Genomic DNA, 8,426 nt, shown 5'->3' on the forward strand with positions numbered 1-8,426 from the left:
GCCCCTGCGAGCCGTGGGGATGGCAGGAACTATGACAACCACACCATGACCTCTTCTGTGGCAGCATCTCTGCAACGCACCCATCAGAGGCAACAGCAGAGCTAACGCTCTTTGCAACCAGGGAGACTCGCTGCAACCAGGACAGGATCCACATGGGCCCCGCCACAGGGGGTCCAGGTGGATGGAGGCATGGCAACAACCCAAGGAGACCGGGATGAGGGACACTGTTCCTATCCCAATATCCCACTGCTCTCTCCTCTCCTCCCAGGCACAGCAGCAGCTGGAGGGTCTCTGTCGCTGGAGGCGTCCGCCTGGGGCAGTCCAGAAACAGTGACGCCTGCCTCTGTGCAGGGGCTGGATCAGACAGCCCACAAGGTCCCTGCCAGCCCCTGGTGGGATGGGTCCACGGCACGGGAGCTTTTGCTCTCACAATTACAACTCTTCCACAGCCTTCTTGGTGGCAGGAGTCAGGGCCGGGCTGCCGTACCCAGAGGGGAAGCAGTGGCTAGAGGCTATTCTCACTGGGCAAACAGGAGCCCAGCTGCAGGGACCTGGCTGCTAGCAAGCAAAGGGTTGGAGAGCACATAACCAAAACGTGCCAGTGTTTGCTCCTGCAAGGTGTCGCAAAGCAGCTGAGCTGGTGAGCAGGTCACTGTCTGGTTAAAGCTGAGCCAGCGGCAACACATTTTGTCACAGCATCAGCACTGTTAAAGATGGCAGGAAGAAGAAAGGACAGAGAGAGGATTCATGATAAGAAAGGCCTGCAGGTGGGTGTTCATAGCACGGGGTGTCCCCAGCACGGGGGCATCCCCGCATGCATGGTTTTAGGAAAATGTCCAATAGTGAGAAATCGATTCTGTCCATGTGTAGCCAGCAGCAGTAACAGTAATACAAATAATGCAGATGCAGGAAACAAAAGGTATAAAACAGCGTGGGAGCAAAGGGTCACTGGGTTCCTGAACTACTGGAACTCGCCCCCGAATGTCCCAGCGAGACCCACACTGTCTGATCAGCAGGAGAGGGAGCAAGACTCACTTGCAAGACAACGAGGCAAGCTGCTCCGTATCAGAGCGTGCTGTCTGCTGAATCTGCCTACACGAGCGGAGGGGGAAGTCCTGCCTCTCCAGCAGTCTCTCTCACAGCAACCCACTGGTTCCCCACTCCCAGGGTTTGCGGTAACAGGGGAGCGGAGGCACGAGCCCAAGCTTTGCTCCGAGGGAGAAGGGGCCGAGAGATCTGACCAGGGACCGTCTGCCGCAGAGACGCGCGCAAGTCCCATTCGGGCTTCCAGGAAGGCGGCCGTTGCGCTGCGTGAGGAGTTTCGAAGCCTTGCAGCGTGTCGTGACTGCACAGAGCCCGCCGCGCCGGCTGTCAGGGCTGGGCAGGGCGGGCCAGGCTGGGCCCCCTCCCCGAGCGCAGGGTGGCTGGCCAGACCCTTCCCTCCCTCCCGGCCCAGCCAGCGCGCTCGCGGGTTTGCAGGCAGCAAAGAGACTGCAAGCAGTGCTTGTCCCAGCACGACAGGGGTCCTGCTGACTGCCGGCCCGTGGCTTCGTCTCCCCAGGACGAGCTGCCCACTGGCTCCGTCCCCAAACTCTCTGGTGCAGGGGGCCACCTCCCTGCTTCTCCTGGCTGGAAAGCTTCAGTCTAGCCAGGGGCCTGGGAGGTGGTGCAAACCCCTGCCGGAGCCCTCCCCAGAACCGCCTGCTTCGGCCTGGAGAAAACAAACCCAACGCAGAGGCGCAGCGGATCCTGGGGAGAGCCGCCAGGCTGCAGTGAGTCATCTCCGAGCCCTGGCCGGACGCCATCCCCCTCTCACCTCAGGGATGGGCAAGCCGGGCCCTCCATGTGCTGTCTTGCCTGGCGGGGAGGGGCTGGGCCTGAACAAACATGGAGCCTCCAGCCTCGGGGTCAGGACTGCAGGACACCAGAGCCGGAGGAGCCCGGACTCCAGCCCCAGCTGAGCAGCGAGCACCCAGGCAGTCAGGAGCAGGACAAGGAGATGGGAAAGGAGCAGCTCCGTCCCCACCAGTGCCCTGCCCCTGCCCCAGGGCAGACTACCCGTGGGGTAGGGGAGCAGCGGTCTGGGCCCTCTGCCTCTGCGATGCATCCTGACCACAGGACGAGGGCATCAGCGCTGTGGGTCCTGCCTGCTCTGGTTTTGCTGAAAGACCCTTGCACGTTTGCAGCACACGAGAAGGCAGCTGGGTGGAGGGGTCCTGGGAGACTCACCGGGAGAAGCAGCACAGCCCCTGCAACGCGAGAGCCTCGGTTCACAGCCAGCTAGCCTAGTGACCCACTTACGGCCCACGATCAGGCAGGCAGATAAGGAGCGCAAGCAGATGGCAGGCACGGCAAAGGCAGCCTGAAGGCAGAAACCTGATGGCAGCGTGCAGCACCTTTCCCCCCGCCCCGCGCTCCTCTGCTCCTGGCTGCAGGACAGTGCTGCCATGTGTGGGCACAGCTGGATCACAGCGGCTTCGCCAGGGTAGCACTGAGGAACCCGAGGGCACCGAGCCCATGTGCCCCGAGGCATCCCTGTCCCCCTGCAGGAGCCGGTCCTGGGAGCTGCTGACCAAGGTGGGCCCATCTCATAAAGGAAGCAAACCCAATGACGTCCCAGGGACAGTCAGGGAAAGGGGAGAGAGTCTCTCCTTAAATCTCCACTGAGAAACTCTCCCCTCCCCCAGACCCCTTTGAGGCCCCTTCCTACCCGGAGCAGCAGGTCGGACGCCTGAGTGCCCACGCCGGGCAGCTCTGGACACTCTGTTCCTGTTCTGCCCTGATTCAAGGGCCCTGCAGCTGCCTGGATGGGATCAGGCTACAGGCTCCTGGCAGCTTTCGCTGCAGAGCTGCAGCCCACAACAGGAGCTGGGAGAACCACAACGCACCTCAGACCCACGAGGGAAGGGGCCAGTAACTGTGGCTCCTCACGTGCTTCCGAGCCCCCCTGCCACGCTCACCTCTAGGGAGGCTCCTACACCGCAACACGCCTGCATATCCGCACCGCTGCACACAGGCGCAGGGCAGGCCCAGGCTCACGGGAACCCTGCAGACTGCCTCGCCAGCCACCTGGAGCCACCTCACTGCTCCCGGACAATCTGCCACAGTGCCTAGACCTGCAGTCACCCTGCACGCTCCGCAGCGGGAGGTCCTTGCCGACGGCCGCACCCTGTGCGCACCCCTGGGCAGGACAAACAGCAGCAACCGTGGAAGCAGGGGGCTGGCCACAAGTGGGAGAGAAAGGACGCTCCCAGTGGCAAAGAGGAGGGAAGTTGAAGCTGCAGCGAGAAGCCAGAGACCTGATGCAGGGGCTGGGCCCTCGCCCCAGCAGGAAGCGCTGACAGCTGCATAGCCTGGTGTCTTGCCAGCTGCAGCACAACCAGGATGGGCTCCTCCACCCTCATGGCATTGACATTGGGAAGTGGAAGATCTCCCCCCATGCACACACCACAGCAGAACTGTGGACAAGTTCTGCACCGCAGGGAAGGGGGGGAGGCCCCGGGCCTCAAACACCAGCATCGCTGCCCCCATCGGTACCCCATCATGCACACAGCACTCCCATGACGAGCTCCGGGCTGCACAGTCAGGCAGACCCAAGGCAGCGAACTCAGGAGCCAGGCTGCCCGGGACCCCTTGGCCCTGCCCTGACGCCAGTGAAGGCATTTCGAGACAGCTGCTGCTAACCCAAGCATCCACCATCTTTCCATGGGACCCCATCACATTTGGGGAAAAGCCAGGCAAACCTAAATGCCTGCTCTTTATGCCCTGAGTGGTCGGGGACCCAGGACTTGACCTGCAGAGGTGCCAACCATTTGCTGCTGTGGCTGGCATCAAATGAAGCTGGAGCTGCTCTTTGCCCCCAGCAGCGCGAGGTGCTGGAATGGGCACAGATCTGAGAGATGAGCCCGAGGGACAATCCCAGCTCTGGGGCTGCATGGCTGTGTGCACCCACAGGCCTGTGCCTGAGCAAGGCTCTTTACCCCTTTGGGGTGGGGGGGGGTCTGCACTCGGCTGCCTTTGTTATTGACGGGGAAGGAGGGAGCCACAGCCTCGTTCCACGGAGAGCTCCATCCATGCTTTGCACTAGCCAAGGCTGGGGCTACGCTGCAAAGCATTACACATGCCCGCAGCTAGCAATGGTACCTAGGTACATGCCCACGAGGGAGGTGGCTGGGGCTGCATAGGTGTCTCCCACTCTCCGGTGCCCGATGCTGCACCCTGAATCATGCTCTTGTAGGAGAGGTTTAATGGCCTCTACTGGGGGCAGCACACAGAACCAGGAGCCAGAACAAGCTCCAGCCCTCCCGCCCCCAGCCTGCCGCCCTCGCCCCCCCACCCCCCACACTTGCATTGCACAGTGCCTGGGCAGGGGATGTCTCTTACTCTGCCTGCAAGCACCTGTCACCTGGGGCCCTGCCCTCACCAGGGACACAAATAATGGACACGTCACGTCCCCCAGTGAAACCCGTGCACCCTGGAGCTGGGGTTGCCCAGGCGCATTCCCGAGTGATGCATCACTTGACACATAGGCAACAGTCATCTGAGGCACTGGGAACCCTGACCCAGCACGCCCAGCGGGCCAGCACATGCAGAACACCACCCCGCATGCCCTGCGTCAGCCGGCAGGCACTGCCACGCTCGTCACCGCCACACAAAGTCCACCCAGACACTCGCGGCTTCTGCAGCTTGGTCACAGGCTGAACTGTGAGCTCAGCACAGGACAGGGAAGTGCACAGCTACCCCGCACAAACCAGCACCCGAAGCCATGCTAATAGCTGGGTGCAGAGCACGTCCACACTCCCTCAGGCAACAAAATGACAACAGGAAACAACGCCTTGGAGGTTAGACCTGATTATGACGTGTAGACACTGGCTTTCTCTGGGTGTGTGTGTCCATGCACGAGAGAGAGAGAGAGAGAAGTCCATGGTTTTGGGGGTGCTGGGACTTAATTAGAGGATAGGGGTGAAATATGAAGTTGTTAGGGGAAAATCACGGGGGGCAGGGGTGGCATTTCTAGGTGCTCCCATTGAGATAGAGCAGATCCAAAACCAGTAGTTCCCAACCAGGATGCTACGAGAGCCTCTGAAGCGTGCCGCACAATGTCAGCACTGTTGTGTGTGCAAACCTCTCCACGATTCACAAGCTAAACCCAGAGATTTCAAACAGGAATCCAGAGTGTCAGCAGTGCTGCCTTGCCGTGGTCTCTCTCACCCTTTGCAACAGAAAAACTGCTCCATTATTTTTCTGCAGTCAAAAACAAGCAAACGCGAAGACCTGACATTTTCCAAGCGGGTGTGGAGTCTAAGATGGGGAACCTTGAGGCTAAGAAGCACTGCACTAGACCACACAAGTACTGCAGCAAATCCAGCTGCCCTGATGAGTGAGCACTGCAGCTCTGGAGACCTGGCTCGTCAAACTGCAAGTGGTCTCCTTTGTAGGCCAGGCCACAAAATAGGTTTGTAAGAGAGTTGAATGTGGTGACAGAGCTTCCCGACAATTACTAGAAGCAGTCAAGATACAGAAAAGGCGCACACAATTGGAGCGGTTGTCCTTGGCGGAGCCCGGGAGTGTGGGAAGGGGACACCAAGAAACCAACTCAGAGACGTAGGCACAGTCTGTGCCACGGAGGCCTTGACAGTGAAGACAAGGCATTTACACGCGATGCCCAGAGGGACGAGGAGCCAGGAGCTGAGTCAGGAGAGTGGGTGAGGGGTGGCATTACGCAGCAGGGCAGAGGTGGCTGTACATGGCGTGGTGCCTGCCCTGGCGCTTGCTCTCAGCCTTTTGCAGAGGTGCAGACAGACAGAAGTCAGGAAGAGACAGAGGTGAAGGGGCACAGGCCTTTCCAGCAGACATGGTGTCCCTCCAGGCTGGAAGGAGGCAGAAGGGAGGGAAGGGCAGCGCAGGATGCCTGGAGCTGCACAGAGAGGAGCTTGCAGCCATGGGGCCAGGTCATGCTAAGGACAGTGCATCAGTTTGGGCGCGCTGCAGTAGGAGTGGGGAGCAAAGGGCCCCTTCTGCCACACCCCAGAAATGCCCGAAGAGGTGGCAAGGCACCTGCCCCGGGAGCAGCCTGAGGTGGCACCATGCACAGCTCTGTCCCTCCCTCTGTGCCCAGCACCGGCCCCGCACCTTCAGAAAGGACGGAGAAGAACTGGAGAAGGTCCAGAGAAGAGCAACAAGGATGAGGAGTGCCACGGAGGGGCTTGCACAAGAGGAGAGACTGCTGGGACCAGCCCCAGCCAGGTTAGAAAAGTGGAGATGCACGAGGGGGCAGGAGAAGGGCTTACAAAATGCTCAACAGGGAAGAGAAAGTCCCGAGGGAGCGAACTATGTACTGACTGTCTCACCAGACAGGAACCAGGGGTCACAGAATAAAAGGTGTAGGCAGTAAGTTTAAAACTGAAAAAAGGAAGTGCTTTCTCACAGAGTGGAATTAGTGTGGAGCTCATTGCCACCAGACTGGGGTCGGCCAGATTCACGAGGGATCGGACACGTGCTTGGAGAAAAGGGGCATCGGTCACTACTGAGCAGGGAGCGCGGGGCACGGCCTCTGCATCAGACCTGCCTGAACCGTCACTGCTGGAGGCTGCAAGGGAGAGAGGAGCAGGGGAAAACCCTGCTCAGCCCGTCACTCTCCCTCCAGCCTCCACTCTCTGTTGCCTTGTGACACAGAAGCCTGGGCACGACAGACCTGGGTCTGACACAGTCCACGGCACTTCTTATGTTCTCCTTCCTGATGCCTGATCCCAGGCGTCCAGCAAAGGAGAGTCATCTGCCCCCACGGGACAAGAACATCGCCCAACAAACCCAGAGGGGCAAAGGCTGCAGCAAGCTTTCCTCCCAGTGCCAGCCCAGCAGCTGCCAAGGCCCGGGCAGCACCAGCCTCCACTTGGGAACTCAGGGGATGGGTGCGGGGCCTCTACCACAGAGACAGGACAGGACCAAAGGACCGCTGTGCCAGGCCCACAGGGGTCTATCCCCACCCTGCCCTGCCATCTCCGCCCGGACCAACCATGTCCTCTCCCGAGCTGTGGGCCCGAGCATCCCGACTGCCAGTGCTCCTGCAGGTAGGGCCCTCAGGCACCCACCCAAGCGCTGAGGTCCAGACACCGGAAATCCCTGGGCTGCCTGGCTCCCCGCCAGCACCGCGGCAGGGATTACAGGCCGCTTGGCCAGGGAAGGGCCAGCCTGACAGCTGGTCCATGCACAGGGGCTGCCCCGCAGCATACGGGCAGCACCTATGCCCCTGGGGCAGCTGGTGACAGGGCTCCAGCCTGGCCTGCGAAGGTCCCTGCAGCGCCTGCATGGCAGGGCAGCAGGGGCAGGGAGATGGGCCACTGTCTCAGCACCTGGCCTCTGCCTCCTGCCTCCTCTCCACAGCCCGGCTGGGAGGCTGTCGCGTCAGCTGGGTCTGCAGCCCCAAGGGCTCACACAGCGATGCCAAACGTGGGGCGCCACGAGAGCACATAACCTCGCATGTAGGGAAGCTGCAGACAACACATGCCAGCTCCAGGCCGGGGCGACACGCTGCCACCGGGGTGTCGCAGCATCGCCAGCAGGGCCCTGCCACCAGCACACGTGGCGCCGCAACCGGCACCAGGCCCGGGGGCTGGCAGGTGGGGAGCGGGCGTGGGGCCGCGGGAGTCTCTCGCCTTGGACCAGCTCTTCCCGCACCTCGCTCCGCACGGCCCCCGAGGGCAGGGACGCCCCAGCCCCCCGTGTCTGCCCCGCGGCCCGGGCACAGCCCTGCCCCCGACCCGGCGCTTTCTGCTTCGGCAGACCCTGCTTTTCAAGCCCGTGGCAGCAAAGGCAGGCGTCGGGGGAGCCCGGGCCGGGGCCGCGTCGCTGCGCTCTGGAGCCCGGCGGCCCCGCCGCTCGGTCCGGTCCGGTCCGGTCCCGGTCCCGTCCTCATCCCCGTCCCCGGTCCCTCCTTCCTTCCTTCCTACCTGCCTGCCGGCCCGGCCCGGCCCGGTCCCGGGCGCCGCGGCGGCCGCTCCAGCCCTGCGGGTCCCGCTCTCGCCTCCGCCCCCCGCGCCGCACCGCCCCCGGCCCGGCTCCGCCCCGCCCCGCCCCGCCCCGGCCGCCCCGCGGGAGGAGGTGCTCGGCTCCGCGGCCAGGCCCTCGCGGGCGGGGAGCGCCGGGCCGCGCTGCGCGTCCAGCCCGGGGAGGGGGCGAGCGCCACGCACGCCGTGCCCGCGCCGCACGGCTCCTCGTGCCGGAGGGACCCCGCGGCCGCAGCTCCTCCGGCCCCGCGCACGGCAGGATCGGGCCCGGCCGAAGCGCCAAGGCCCCGGGAGCCCCGCCTGCAGCTGCCCGGGCCCCCGGCTCCCACCCACGCCTCTTGCGACACGTCGGGCTCGGGCTCGGGCTCGGGCCCGGTTCCGGAGAGCCTCGGGCCAGCGAAGCACAAACGCGTCGGAAAC

This window comes from Alligator mississippiensis, chromosome 6 (assembly GCF_030867095.1).
Source record: "Alligator mississippiensis isolate rAllMis1 chromosome 6, rAllMis1, whole genome shotgun sequence".
Lineage (NCBI taxonomy): Eukaryota > Metazoa > Chordata > Crocodylia > Alligatoridae > Alligator > Alligator mississippiensis.